This window comes from Chelonia mydas, chromosome 13 (assembly GCF_015237465.2).
Source record: "Chelonia mydas isolate rCheMyd1 chromosome 13, rCheMyd1.pri.v2, whole genome shotgun sequence".
NCBI classification, from domain to species: Eukaryota; Metazoa; Chordata; order Testudines; family Cheloniidae; genus Chelonia; species Chelonia mydas.
In genome coordinates this window covers 38,506,464-38,521,577 of record NC_051253.2, presented here as the reverse complement: position 1 = coordinate 38,521,577, position 15,114 = coordinate 38,506,464, and the positions used below count along the sequence as shown (strand labels likewise).

Here is a 15,114-nt window from a genome sequence, read left to right as displayed (position 1 = left end):
AAGAAAGAAAGAAAGAAAGAAAGAAAGAAAGAAAGAGGTTTACAACTGAGACAACTTACAAAATAGCATTAGCAGTAAATCATTTAGCACAAGTGTCTGAGTCAGTTTTCTGCTCTCGCTCATGATGGTAGATGAGAGTTGGAAAACTTCTGTGACCCTCTGCTTCTCAGAGATTATGACAGGAAGAAGGAGCACAGTTTTGTGCGTGAGTGATTATGTGAGGATATGTAGAGGGTGTGTAGGGAGAGGATTATGGGTAACATTTTCAAAAGCACCTTGGAATTTAGGAGCCTAACACTCATTAGCTTTCAATGAATCTAGGGCTCCTTGGAACTTTGGTCACTTTTGACAATGGGACTTAGGCTAAGAAGCAGTTTAGGCGATTTTGAAAACTTTACCCCATGAGTTTGTGGAAGCCAATTTATGGTGATAGCTTTATAGGCGAGGGATCGCTCTTGTGCTAAGAAGAAAAGGAGTACTTGTGGCACCTTAGAGACTAACTGGTTAGTCTCTAAGGTGCCACAAGTACTCCTTTTCTTTTTACGAATACAGACTAACACGGCTGTTACTCTGAAACCTGTCTTGTGCGAAGGTCACCATGTCCATTTGTGTGTGCATGTCTCTCTCTGGGAGTGTCTCCGTATATACGTGAGTTTATATATGTGTATGAATAACAGCTATACCTACTCATGCCTGTATGTGATTGTGGCCGTGTGTATGTTTGTGAAGGACGTTTCTCTATATGTGTGACTGTGTGTATATATACATGAATATGTGACTGTGGATTGTTATGACAACATGTGCGTGTAAGTTCGTATGTGTGCGTACATGTGGATGTTAGGGTACGTGTGTGTCTGTGTGTATATGCGTGTGCCTTCCCATTATAAATTTGTGCAATTCTTTATGTGTGACGCTGTATGCGGCTGTGAGTTTGTGTTTGTGTGAGGTTGTGTGTGCATATGTAGATTGTCAGTTTGTGTGCTTGTCTATGGGTATTACTAAGGCTGTGCAAATTTGTGTGTGTACATGAGAAACTTTGCACGAGAGAGTGTGCATACATCTTGTCGCTGTGAATGTGTGTAAGCCTGGGTGTCTGTCCGTGCAATAATATGTGTTTGTATCTGAGTCAGTAGGGGTGACCTTGTGCATATCTGAATCTGTGACTCGGTATGCTTTTGCCTTGTGTGACAGTGTGTGTTTGTGGAGAAGGGGGGAAAGACTGAGAACGAGAAAACGAAGATAGGGTGAAATGGAAATCAATCAATAGCTGTGTATAAAACTAACCCAATTAGCAAAATACATTAATAAAAACCAAATAATCTTATTATACAGCACTACTCTATTGGTGTGATATAGAATATTAAAAATTCCATATGCTGGATTTCTCACTGGATTCTCCCTGCCAGCACAGCTTTGGCCAATTTTCCGATTATGCACTTCAATGTAGAGAGGAATCAGTATCTTAAAAAATGTGTACATTTCTTAGCACCACCCATGTGGACTGAATTTCTTTCTGTGGTCTCTTTTGCCCTCTGCTGGTGAAATCCTTAATTTTTCTGCTAGCAACATTTTAAATTGAACAATTCCAGTAAATAGGTCAAAGGGGAAAAAACAACCATCCTCTCTGCTTATACCACAAGGCACATTTATTCGCTTTTCTTTCCATTTTTCATCTTGTCAGCTGGCTGGTGCTTCTGCATGCTGAGCAGTGACAATGCAATTTGCTGGCTGCCGGGAACAGGTTGCTCCTCTTTAAAAGAGGGCTGAATGAGATAACAGTGTTCTAAGAGGAGATTTGAAGACGCTTTCCTTTTGGACAAGTGCTAAATTACCTGTATGACAAAGTAAGTGACTTATAAAAACTACTATGGAAGACGGAATTTGGGAAACATTTTTCGAGGTCGCCTCAAGGATTTGGATACTCAATTCAGTTAAGCTTAATGGAAATCAGACATTCAAATAAATTTCAGCCATGTCTCATTTGAGGGAAGGAATATCATATTAGTAGGGTTATGTAATGATCCTGTGGAACTCCTTGCCACAAGGTACCAATCTGGTCAAGATATTAGTAGTGTTCAAAAAAGCTTTGGACGTCGATATGAATAATGGGAACATCCAGAATGATGTTCGAGGTCTGAAATGTATCAAGGGTATAAACTAGAGCTAGTCAATCAAGCCCAATGGAAGGGTTTTCTGTCAGAAAATCCTGTCTCATCAAAATTAAAACTTTCTGCTGGAAGGTGTTGATCAAATGTCATTTCAGAAGAAAAGTGGAAGAGAGCATTCTGATGAGGTCAAAGCATCCTTTTCTGACCTTATTGGAATGGAAAATTTCAGTGTTTTATTTCAAAATGACTTTTTGCTTCCAAATGTTTCAATTAATATTTTCTGATAAAAAACCAGGCCAAAATCAGAATGAAACATTTCAGTTGTTTGAATTTGAATGCTCTGATAGACCAAAGATAGAATTGTTTTGAAAATTCCATATCTGTGGAAAATTTCAATTTTGGGGGTTACAATTTGGAATGAAAACTAATTTCAAAGTCTTAAAATCTTTCTTGAAACAGAAATTCTGTTTCTCCTCCAGCTTCAGTGCACAAACCAACCATTAAATGATGGGGTCAAGAAGAAACTTCTCCTCTGGACAGACAAGTACATAACATCCTGGTGTCTGTCAGCTTCTTTTGAAGCATCTGGTACTGACTATGGCTGGAAAAGGGCATTGGACTCGATAGAACATGGTCTGTTCTAGTGATTCCTTTGTGCCCATAAACCTCTAGAGTTTTTGCTGAGGGACTTATCACTGTGGAAACAAAGTGTTGCTCCCCCTCCACTGACCTTTGAGGATGGATCAGACTGCTTCAGATGCCAGGTAAGAACCACATCAGCATGGGAACTTTTTATGCAATAAACATATTTGTATCATTATAAAAATGTTCTTTTAGTGTGTTCAAATGGGACTCAGGAGATCTGGGTTTAATTCCCAGCTCTGCCACAGACTTCCTGTGTGACCTTGGGCAAGTCACTTAATCTGTCTGTGCCTCAGTTTCTCCATATGTGAAATGGGTATAATGATCCTTCCCTAGGTTACACTGGGAGGGTAAATTCATTAAAGTTTGTAAGTCACCCAGATATAGCACTGATGGGGAGTCAGATAAGTACCCAAGCAGAGAGACAGAACAGAAATATATGCATTGGTTGTACTTCTTTTCCCATTCCACTTATAAATGTCCCAGATACTGATTCCTCATTCATGCCAATGGGAGAGTTTCTGTTCACTTCCATGGCTTTTGTATTAGGCCCTTGCAGGGAGGTTTTCAAAGTTGTTTAAGTGGTTTGACTCACTGATTCCCTTTTAATTTTGGCTGAGGTTTTCAAAGGAGCCTCAGGGAATTAGGCACCTGACACCTATTGGAAAATCCCAGACTTTAATGGGAATTGGGCGTCCAAATCACATAGGAAATCACAAATCTCACCGTTTTATGCATGAACACATTTTGCACATCTGTAAGGACAGAACTCCAGTAAGCTTCATACTTCCAGATTTCCAAAGTCCGAAAGCAATTTAAAAAAAACATTGTGTATTGTTAAGCGTGTCTGGAAGTTGGGAAGACTATTCACGGAAAATCTCTTAATCTAAACTGGGCCATAAGTAAGTGACAAATGAGGAAGAAGAAGGTTTGATGGTAAGTGGCTTAGGGGAGATTTTTGCAAACTGGAGTCAGGCGGTGGTGGTACTGATGGGCATAACAAACTTGTCTTTGGATCAGGAACGAAACTTAAGATTCAGCCAAGTATGAACTTCATTTAAAACCTAACCCAGTCTGCAATGCCGAAGAAAGAGTCTCCTCTTCTTTTTACTGCCGTAACATGGCTTAGTTTGCTTCTCATAGTTTAACTGTACCTTAGAGACCAATGCTGGAATTTTCAAAGGCTTCAAGGACCACATGGGGGAATTGACTGGCCTAATTATTCTGGAATAGCTATTTTGGTGTGGTTCAGAATAATTTCCCCATGTGGACATTCTATTACAGAATAAAGGTGATTTTATTCCAGCATAATTACTCCACTTTGTGAACAGAGTAGTTATTCCAGAATAAAGTCACTTTTATTCTTAAATAGGCTGCTGTCCATTTGTGGACCAGTCCCCGGAACATGGCTGTCATTTTTGCCAGGAGGTTAAGTTAGCAAACTCGTGGCCACACTGAATGAAATAGTAATGACTGTCTGTGAAAATGCAATTTTAATGTTATTATTCCAGGAGCACTGAGAGGCCTCAGCTGGGCTTGGGACCCCTGTACCAAAAGTGTAGTGAGAGATGCTCCATGCCCTGAAAGATTAAACAGCCAAAGGGTGGCAGGGGAAATAGAGTCACAGAGCAGTGAAGTGACTTGACCAAGTCACATTATAAATCAGTAGCAGAGCCAGGAACAGAACCGAGGCGTCCAGACTCCCTGTGCAGTGCTTTAGCCACTAGATCATGCTGCATTAAGCCGTGTATAATTTGTAGCAAAGGCTGAGATTTACAAAGTCATCTGTGATATTTGTATGCCCAGTTCTCGTTAATTCAAATAGGATTTGGGCATACAAATCCCATAGGTTCTTCTAAAATACCACCCCATCTTCCATTAAGGTTAAGGAGGATATGTAGATGAATCCCTTAGATAGATTTAAAAAATCTCAACCACACCCTTTCAGGCTGGGATTTCCAAAGAATCTTAAGGGAGTTAGGCACACAAATCCCTTTGAATATAAATATGATTTGGGTGCCTAACTCACTTAGGCCACTTTGCAAATCCCAGCCTGGGGATTTTTATAACTCAGATGGCATGAACCAGAAGTCAGAACTCCTTTCACCGAGAGGTGTTAGAATCAATTCTGGCAACATATGGATCAAATCCCCAGGTGGCATAAATCAGCATAGCTCCATTGAAGTCATGTGTGAGACCCTTCACTGGTTAAATTGGCATCGCTCCACTCAATGAAGCAGAGCTGTGAAAATTTACCAGGACTGGCCAGAAAATAAGAATTCTGGCCCATGAACAATTGTGAGTTTTACAGTTTGTTTCCATTCCACATCAGAATGAAATGGAGACCTTTGGAAATCTGAAAAGAGCGAGAGAGACCCCAGAATAGCCACTTGCCCAGTGGTTAGAACATGTATCTGGGTTGTTGGAAATCCAATTTCAAGCCCCTGATTTGCTTTTGAAACTTGCATCCATGCTGAATTAATGAATTAACACAGTATGGTGATAACGGCTCTTTGGACAGACAGCTAGCTTGCTAGCCAGGCAGAATGTTCACCACAGGTAATAAAGGCAGCTCACAAAAAATGATAGTTTCATAGATGAGCCGGGGGAGGGTTATTGTAAAGGGCAGAGAGACTGTGGCCATGCCAACAATTTCACGCTCACATCTGAGAGTGGGACAAGGTTAAAAGTTGTGCCAAGTAAGTGTTTCCGTTGCAACTAGTCAAACACTGTAATTGTTTATATTCAAGAGAGCGTATTGCCAGCAAGAATCACCAGGGGGGGTACAATGAAAAACAGACCTGGAGACAGAGTGGAAAACACCGAGTGTTTGAGGAGGGGTTTTTGTAAAGTGACTGACAGATGTGGGAATCAAGGTGACAGGAAAATGATATTTGGAGCTGGGACTAGACTTAAAGTACAACTTGGTAAGCGCTAAACATTCAGATAGAGGGAATTTGATTTTGCATGGACCATATGTGGCCATTGGAGTCACTCCTGGAGGTAGATTGGCCAAATATTTTGAGCACCACGTTGTACTGGGTTGGTGGCTGGGTACGAGGGGACATTCTTGAGAGAGGTTACATGTAATTACACATTTTTGGAATTTTATGCAGAATATTTTAAATAAAAAATGTTCTTGATATCTGAGAAAAATGTAAACTTTAAAAGCAACGATTGAGCTGCAGAAGGGATCTGGATGCACGAATCCCCTAGCAACTTTGAAATCTCAGCCAAAACATTTAAATTTCCCCCCAGATATATTTTATTTTTAGAAATGGTTCACTTTTTAAAAAATGTCATTGTGTGGTGAAGCAGGTCAATCAATCAATCAATCAATCAATCAAGAGGCAATGGAAAAAGTCTGAGACATTAAAACTCTTTTTGATAAAAAATGGAAAATTTCAGGAAAATAAAAATGCTTTTATGGAAATTTCTGTTTTTGAAAATTGGCCAGATTTTGTCTTGTTTTACTGAACTACTATGAATAAATTAGATGGGAATGAGAAGAAAGGTAGAGATTTTCAAAAATGCCATGGGTATTTGGATGTCCAATTCCCATTCAAATTTACTAGGAATTAACTAAGCATCCAAATCCCATAGGTGGCTTTGGAAGTCTCAGATAGACACTGTTGCCTTCATCTGGTGTAAACCTGTGTAGCTCCATTAGATCTGCTTTACACCAGCTAAGCATCTGGCCCCCTGGCTGTGTGTATTCTTAGAAGTCAAGTAGGATCTTTGGTGAGCTACTGGTTTTTGTAAAGCTCTCTGTGAGAGTGTAACACTATTTCTAGCTCTGAGAAGCTCACATTTGGAAAGGGGACAAGGTTGTCTGTATATCCAGGTAAGTTTCAACCATCCAAACTCTGCATAAACATATAAGTTGAAATCCTTGGATGTGGTGACTCCATATTGACTTCAGTGGAGTTACACAAGGAGATAATTTGTTGTCCTGAAATGTACCATTTTCAGCCTAGGGCTAGAGCCCCAGCTAGCATAATTTGGCAATAATAAAACTATGATAAATTACACCAGCTGAAAATCTGGCCCCTAATATTGCTCATGTTTTTGTAGAAAATGTTTACGTCCTCACTGGCTAGAAAATGGGACACTTGTGGGTGCGTACAGGTAGGAGATGAGAATGGGATGGGAATGTGATGAGAATGAGATGAGAATTGAAACCAATCACCCAAGTGTAAATCATGAGTAACTCCATTAGTGGCCATTGGGGCCAATTCTCTGTACACTCAGCACAGTGTAAATCTGGAGTAACTCCATTGAAATTCAAGAGGGCTTAGGCACTTTTCAAAATTTTATCCTGAGTGCCTAAATCCCTTAGGGAGTTAAAGATAGATAGATAGATAGATAGATAGATAGATAGATCACATTATGTAACAAATATACCTTATATTTCAGAGAGGAAATGAAGGTGAGTTTTTGTTAAGGGCTTAGATGCTGTGAGAAACACCAATGAGAAGCTCACATTTGGGAGTGGAACACAATTAAAAGTAGTGCCAAGTAAGTCACTCAGTTTTAACTAAATAAATTTTTGGACGGGCTTTCCAAAGAAATGTAAGGAACCTGAATCCCATTGGTTCCAATGCAAACTAGGCATCTAACTGTGTTAGACTGCTTTGAAAATCCCAAGCCTAGATATTAGAGTCCACTAATTGTTGGTGTGAATCATCTAAATGGAGGACAAAGGTTGAGCTTCAAGTAATTAATGATATAGATAATGAGTAAGAGATTCATAGAAATGTAGGGCTGGAAGGGACCTCAAAAGGTCATCCAGTCCATCCCTAGCTCTGCGGCAGGATTAAGCATAGATAGATGATCCCTGATAGATGTTTGTTTAACCTTTTTTTTAAACCACCAGTGATGGAGATTCCACCACCTCATTCCACATAATGAGAGAAAGCTGAATTCACTTTTTGGTTGCTATGAGTTTTTGTAAAGCAGTTGGCTGGTGTGCTAATGATGCCAGCAATAAGATGACTTTCGGAGCTGGGACTAGATTGCAAGTGCAACCTGGTAAGAAAGATGGATTGGAGTGGGGTGTAAATGAAGGGATAATCACAAATGATCATTTAGGTTTTGATAGTGGTCTCCCATACATTCAGTTGACCATGAGTGTGGTAACAATCCTTAAGGCCATCGCTATATATTGTCTTTGATGCTAACTCAGTAGCTCATTTTGCTGTTGAGAACGTAGTTTTACAGTTAATCCCACTTGGCTCGGTAAAATGGTGTTGGGCAAGTTCTCACCCAACATGACCAAGTGTTGGACAGTCAAGTCCTTGGTTAGAAATGGAGTGAGAAACTTGGGTTGGATAGATAGAGAAAGAAACTGCATCTTGGATGAAAGTTACTTACAACACTATTTGTAAAGCCCCTTGTTATGGTGTACCACTGGAGGTGACAGGTTTAAGATTACATTTGGAAGAGGGACAAAGCTTGAAGTGAATGCAAGTAAGTTTACAAATATTTATAGGAATTCTTATCTCGTAGATTTTAAGTCCAGAAGGGGCCATTAGATCATCTGCTCTGACCTCCTGTGTGACACAGGCCTGAGATTTCACTCAGTTGCCCCTATATTGAGCCCAATAACTTGTGTTTGACTGAAACTTATCTTCCAGAAATGCACCCAGTCTTGAAGACATCAGGAGAACAAGATTAGTCTCTTCCATTAGTAGTTTCCTCCAATAGTGCACCCTCACTGCTAAAAATGTGTGCCATATTTCTAATTTGAGTTTGTCTGGCTTTAGCTTCCAGCCACTGGTCCCCCAATCCAATACCCTGTCTCTGACAGTGCCCAAGTACTATCTGTTCAATAACAATGAAAGAAATTAGCATTAAATAAGTCGTGTTTATTAAATAGGAATTATTAATAGTTCCATATTTATTTCGTATACTTTCATTTTCCATGTTTGATTCTTATACTTTCAGCTAACAACAAATGTCTTCATAAAAATTAAGGCCACTTTATATTAAGGCCTTTCCACACACTTAGACATGGAAAAAGAATCTTGGCTGCTGTACGTAGAGAAGGGAAGGGTCTGTTGGGGGAAAGTTACCATTCCCCGCTTTGTGTGAAGTCCTGTGTTATGGTGTAATGCTGGTGCCAGCTCGTACGCACTTATCTTTGGAAGTGGGACAAAACTGACAGTTGATCCAAGTAAGTCTGAATTTTAACAGCAACTTACAGTAATTTACACCAAGAATGTCAAACCCGGCAGTCTAAAGGGAGGCTCCTAAATTCCATATTTGGCCACCTAAATACAATTCTGATTAATTTTCAAAAGTGCCGAGCACCCATAACTCCCACTGACTTCAGAAATCTTAGCAGGTGCTCAGCACTTCTGAACATCAGGACAAACCTTTGTGCAGGTATCTGAATCTGGATTGAAGAGTTTAGCTTTAGTCACTCAGCTCTGAGAATGCTGGCATTTTGCTAAAGACATCCCTAAATATTCAATTTGTGCTTTTATACTGGAATTTTCAAAGGCTCTTATGGGAATTGGGCTTCCAAAAGATGCCAAATTTTCAGTCTTCTTTGAAAATCTCAGCTTTAAAGCTTTGAATTTCCAGATATTGGGAGGGAAATATGTGAGTGAATATATTGTGAGTGAAGTATACCAGGAGAAAAAAGAAAGAAGAGGCAGAAACAGATATTTTAAAGGACAGACATTTACAACTGGCTACAGAGATTTACAGCACAATAATTTTCTTAACATTCTTCCCTCTGCATGGTTTCTTATGTGATCCACATCACTATGAAAGAATGCTATGAAAGTCGCATAGGTGCTGGTGAGGATTTTACCCTAGGGCTAGATTCTGCCTTCTTATCATCACAGCTTACTCCAGGTGTTGTTCAGTTTAGTTTGTCCCATTTTCACTGGGGTGAGGTGAACCCCAGGCTGTGGATTTTCAAAGGAAACTGAGGGAGGCAGGGCCCCAAATCTCATTGAAAGTCAGTTGGACACAGGTGCCCAATTCAGTTAGGTTCCTTCGCAAATCCCAGCCTTCTTGTGCAGGTTGTGACTTTCAAAGACCATGTGCTTCAGTTTTTGTAAAGCATCTGATGACAGTGATAATGCAGGTGTCAACAATAAGCTCATCTTCGGGCAGGGGACACGCTTAAAAGTAATTCCTGGTAAGTGGAAAACTCAGAGTTGCTTTACAATGGTTATTTTATCTGCTGACCATATTTCACTCCAGCCTGTGTGCTTAAAGTCACTCCTGCTTCAGCAAAGAACATGATTCAAGGACTTGAGAATAAGCACAGTATATAGGTGATTTTGAATATCCCACCTACTGTAAGGATTTAGAGACCTTGTTCCCATTAGTTTGAATTGGTCATCCAAATAGTTTAGGCAGCTATGAAAATTTCAGCATCTATCTATCTATCTATCTATCTATCTATCTATCTATCTATCTATCTATCTAGATACTATGGAGATGTAACAAGTTTGATATCTGAGAGTGAGTGAGAGAGAGAGATTCACAATCTGTAATGAATGCACTTATATAGTGTCAGATATGAAGGGAAGGTGGATTTTTGTAAAGGGTTGAGATGTTGTGGGAAACAACTATGAAAAACTCATATTTGGCAGTGGAACACAACTGAAAGTAGTGGGAAGTAAGTGGCTCACTTTCAGCTAGAGAACTTTTGAGGTAGAGATTTTCAAAGTTGATTATGGGATCATGGGTCCCAGCTCTTTGCAGAATGATTAGGAAGTGGACATCCAACTCCACTAAGTGGTATGAAATGTCCAGAGTGGAAAGACGATCAGTGCGACTCTTTAAGTAAATGGCAAGGGTTGGAGTTCATACACGGGAAAAGAGGTATGGAGAGAAAGCTGAAATCCTGAGATTCCGTAGGTGGGTTTTTGTAAAGCTGTTGGCTGCTGTGCCAATGATGCTAGCAGGAAGACGGTATTTGGAGCTGGGACTAGATTGAAAGTGCAGCCTGGTAAGACAGAGGAAATTCTTTCATATTGAAATTATTGTGGGTTGGACACGAACAGCCGCTGGAGACTATCGGGAGTTGACTTAAGGAACGAGCTAGTTTTGATAACTAAACAATTGGTGTTGAGGTCTTGGGGGAAGAGGTGAATCAATGAGAAAATATTCACTTAGGAACTCTACCTTCAGTTGCACCTGTTTGACCCTATTAACTTCAGTGCTTAAGGTTAACTTCGCCCTGCTATTAAGGCCCCAATACAGTAGAGTGGTCAGCACCTGCTCTGAGTCACATGAATTCAATGGGGCAACTCAAGTTGCTTAAAGTTAAGCATGTGCTTAAGTGCTTTGCTAAAACCCCATTGACATCGACGCACTTGACTTCAATAGGATGGCATATGGATAGAACTGAAGGCTGGGCTGGGCCCACTGTTTTCACAGTTAACACAGTCGGGAATGGTATGAGAAAAACAATGGAAGGATGCGTGTAAATTACATGTCCTCTCTGACTGAGAGCTGCTCTAGAAGATTTTGTAAATCTTTTACATACAATGATCTCGGAAGTAGAGGATCTAGATTCACATTAGAGAAAGGATCACATCTGAGGGTAAATCCCAGTAAGTCAAGTCAAGTCTATCTATCCATGGAAACGAGGAACAGATGAAGCTATAATCAAAAAGTATGATCTGTGTTTCTATATTGGTTTTGTAACTAGTCCTATGTCTAGGAATGTATTCGTAGGACTTCAGGCTATTTTAGGTTAAGGTATGTGCTTCTAATCATGCTAGAAATTATAGCTTCACCTATTCCTCATTTCCATGTTGTGCAAATGCCTATCATACCTACATGGAAACACACAAGACTCCATTTAAATCCTGGCATTATTGGTACGAAGGGCAAAATTCCCATTGACCTAGTTGGGCTGGGATTTAACATGCCATTCTTAAAATTATCTTCATGATGATGAGATTATTGAAATAAAGATAAAGTTAATGGTTTCTTAATGATTGACCTCAAGAAGGAAGGGATAGGACAGTGTATCAGTAGGGGGCCAGATCCTTAACTGAAGTACATCTCCATTGAAGTCAATGGAGCCAGGCAAATTTACATCACCTGAGAACTGAGTTTGTGGTCCCTAAATACAGATTCCCCAACACTTTAATCACAGGCAACAGTTGATGAATGGAAGTAGATGAAGTGTTCAGTTTCTTCATACTTTCTTTTCTGTCTAACATAGGGTTTTATTCTAACACCTATCACCACAGTATCTGAACTCCTTCCTGAAAGAACTGTTATAAAAGCAGGTCACCCCAGGCATATGATCTAGGAATGAAGTTGTGAATTAGAGTCTCTGTGGCTGAACCCATTTGAAAGAGAGGAACAGAAAGTCTTTGCTGAGCCTCACCGGGTGTATTGGGTGAAAGTTACCAGGATGAGTTTTTGTAAAGCCGTTTGTGATGGTGCAATGAAGGTATTGCTTATGAGAAGGTCACATTTGGAAGGGGGACAGAGCTCTCCGTATATCCCAGTAAGTCTCAGTGAATAGAATTAAGTTAAGCATGTGCTTAAGTGCTTTGCTAAAACCCCATTGACATCGAAGCACTTGACTTCAATAGGATGGCATATGGTCCTAGTCCTATGTCTAGGAATGTATTTGTAGCACTTCAGGCTATTTTAGGTTAAGGTATATGCTTCTAATCATGTTAGAAATGAAACAGGATCTTTTGCTTTGTAGTTAGAGAAACCAAAGGCAACTTGGGTGAAAGCTGACTTCACAAGTTTTTTGTAGAGGCCTGTTTTATGGTGTTACACTGGTAACAACTATAAACTCACATTTGGGAGTGGAACAAACCTGAGAGTCAACCCAAGTAAGTCTGTGAATAATCAGCTACAATAATTTAGGCAAAAAAATCACAGTTGTGGCTGTGAATTTCAAAGCCCACCTCCAGGATTTAGAGAGACTTTTCCCATAAATCACTAGGGTTGGGATTTTCAAATAAGTCTAAGAGGGGAAGGCACCCAACTCACAATAAATTATATAGTGTAGTACTCAGATATTATGGTGATTGATGGCAATCTAAGAAGATAGATAGAATGCTCAAAATATGTAATGACTCTATCTGTATTTTCAAAGATGAAGAGAAGAAGGTGGGTTTTTGTCAAGTGTTGAGAGGCTGTGGGAAACACCTTTGAGAAAGCTGTATTTGGGAGTGGAACAAAATTAGAAATAGTGCCAAGTAAGTGGCTTCATTTCAGCTAGAGAACCATTTAGATATTAGATTGCAGGAATCACTAACTTAAATCACCTAAGCAAACAATTAATAGATAGCAAGATGATGTTGTGTTTGCAGACTGAGTGCAATGAGTTTTTGTAAAGTGGTTGATGGGTGTGTGAATAACGCTGGTACAAAGGTGACATTCGGAGCTGGCACTAGACTGAAAGTGCGACCTGGTAAGAAAGAGGCAATGTTTTCTTACTGAAATTGTTGTGGCATGGACCATGAGTGGTAATTCGAGCCAACCTTGGTGTTGACTAAGATTCAAGGAGTATTTTAGGTTCACCAGCAGTTTTTGCAAAGCTTTTTATGGTGGTGTAACTCTGGTGGTGGTTATGGGAAAGTCATATTCGGAAAAGGAACACACCTGTCTGTACATCCAAGTAAGTCCAAATGAACAAAACCAAAATCATACTCTATAAATACATGAATGGCCCAGATCCCCAGCTGGCATAAACTGGCACCATTCCATTGGAGTTCGTGGACCTAGATCCCCAACTGGTGTGAATCAAAGTAACTCCATGGAGATGGTCCAATATCTTATTGCTTAAAATATTGCACTTCGGTTTTTACACCCAATACCACTTGTAGCTCTGTAAATGACTTCCATAACTTTACTGGACAAAAATAGGACCAAATGTAGGGGTCATTGGGGAATTATTTTTTGTTTAAATGGGGGGAGGAGTTTATGGGAGTTATTGTATCTCTTGCTAGCTTTCTCCCCATCTAACTGTTTTGGAGGTTTATGTAACTGATGTCAAGGGTGTGAGACTCCCTCATTTGCACCTGAATTATTATACCTTTATGTAAAAAGAAAAGGAGGACTTGTGGCACCTTAGAGACTAACCAATTTATTTGAGCATAGTCTCTAAGGTGCCACAAGTACTCCTTTTCTTTTTGCGAATACAGACCAACACGGCTGCTACTCTATACCTTTATGTATAGTTTATGAGAGGAAGAGGAGGGTTATTTCTCTCTTCCCCCTACTTTTGTTTGTTTATTTTTTGTAAAGCGTTGAAAGGCTTTTAAAGCATTGAAAGGGCAATAGCAATGAGAAATTCATATTTGGGAGGAGAACAGAGTTAAAAGAGGTGCCAAACAAGTGGCTTAATTTCAATACCAGAGACTGATCAAGGCCAGAGCGTGTGGGGCCGACATGAGTAACACGAGAACATGCCTCAGGCTGCAGCTCATGGGATTATTAATAGTTACCAGCCGGAGGGTGCCTTGGCTGTTTGGCTGCCAGGCGTTTTTGTGAAGGTTTTGGCTGATGTGGGGATGACAGTGACTGGAGGGTCACATTTGGAACAGGAGCTAGATTGAAAGTGCAACCTGGTCAGATAGAGGGAATTTGTCCAGACTCAGATGACTGCGGAAGGGACGGTGTCTGGGCATCGGAGTCCAGCCTGGTGCCGCAAAGCAGCAGCTGGGTTTGAGAACCAAGCGGTGTGAGATTGGATGGGTCCAGGAGGGAATATTCCCTGACAAAAACTCTGCCCTCAGATAAACCTGTATGACCCTAATTTCTCACAACTATGCCCTGGGTGACCCTAATGGCTTCATGGTTGTTTCATCCCCTTATTGAGGCCTCACCAGAGCAAAGCACTGAAGGACTGACTTAGTTTTCAGCAGCTGTCTAGACCAACTGTCTGCATAAGTGCTGAAAGATTTAAGCACATGCTGAACTAATTTATTAAAACCCCAAAGCCTTGACTTCAGTAAGGTAGCATATGGCTACAACTCAGGGCTGCTTTTGGTCCACTGTCTTTCTCTACTCAGGCTGTGTAGAATGGGAAGAGAGAAACTCTGGAAGTGGCTGTTAAAATTCCAAGAGCACTTTGAGAGAGAGCTACCCTGGCGTATTTTCATTTAACGGGCTAGGACACAGAGTGTCTGAAATGACATTTGGGTAGGACAATTTTGAGAGTAAAACCCAGTAAGTCAAATCTCTGTCTCTCTTTCTCTCTCCATCCATCCAGACCTGAAGACCTGTGTAGCTTGAAAGCTAGCCTCTTTCACCAACAGAAGTTGGTCCAATGCACATATTCCTTCTCACCAGGTCTCTTTAAAATCTATCTATCAGTTTGGTAATGTATCAGGAGTGGAATGTGATAAGTTCTGCTTAG

The 15,114-nt window shown here is 40.3% G+C and overlaps 1 long non-coding RNA gene across 3 annotated transcripts in view; it reads left to right on the top strand.

Annotated features, from left to right (window-relative positions):
• Positions 1-1,701: 1,701 nt before the first annotated feature.
• The window catches only part of LOC119567900, a 111,373-nt gene continuing 97,960 nt past the window's right edge, over positions 1,702-15,114 (top strand). The window contains exons 1-2 of one of the 3 annotated variants that reach the window (XR_005227823.2): positions 1,702-1,844; positions 2,588-2,872. This is a non-coding gene — a long non-coding RNA (uncharacterized LOC119567900). Of the gene's footprint in view, positions 1,845-2,587; positions 2,873-5,659; positions 5,678-13,352; positions 13,372-15,114 lie in introns of those variants that run through there. The other 2 variants (XR_006285577.1, XR_006285557.1) reach the window with 2 other exon arrangements.